Below are 385 nucleotides of genomic sequence, written 5' to 3'. Positions count from 1 at the left end.
ACAAAAGATATTTCTTAAATGTAGAATTAAGCTTAGTACACCTCCTCGACTTACGACCTATGCGACTTAGGACATATGCGACTTACGATCACAAAAAGCCGAACACTTTGCAAAGGTTGAACGTATCATTCAAGATGCTGTGCGTTGTTATCGTAAGATTTACGACGAAAAAAAAGAAAAAAAAAACTATTCAAACAAAGCTCGCCATATTCCTCGAAGAACCATCTACCTCAACACAAGAACATGACTTTGAAGACTAAAAATATATTTTCAATTGCACTTTTTCACAAGAACAATTGTTTTTATTGTATGAATGCGGAATTTCATTTATATTAACTTTTAAATTAATTTTAGATTGTATTTAGTACAATAGAGTACATATGTA

Source organism: Octopus bimaculoides, chromosome 1 (genome assembly GCF_001194135.2).
Source record: "Octopus bimaculoides isolate UCB-OBI-ISO-001 chromosome 1, ASM119413v2, whole genome shotgun sequence".
NCBI lineage: Eukaryota > Metazoa > Mollusca > Cephalopoda > Octopoda > Octopodidae > Octopus > Octopus bimaculoides.
Note: the sequence above shows the minus strand (reverse complement) of the source record.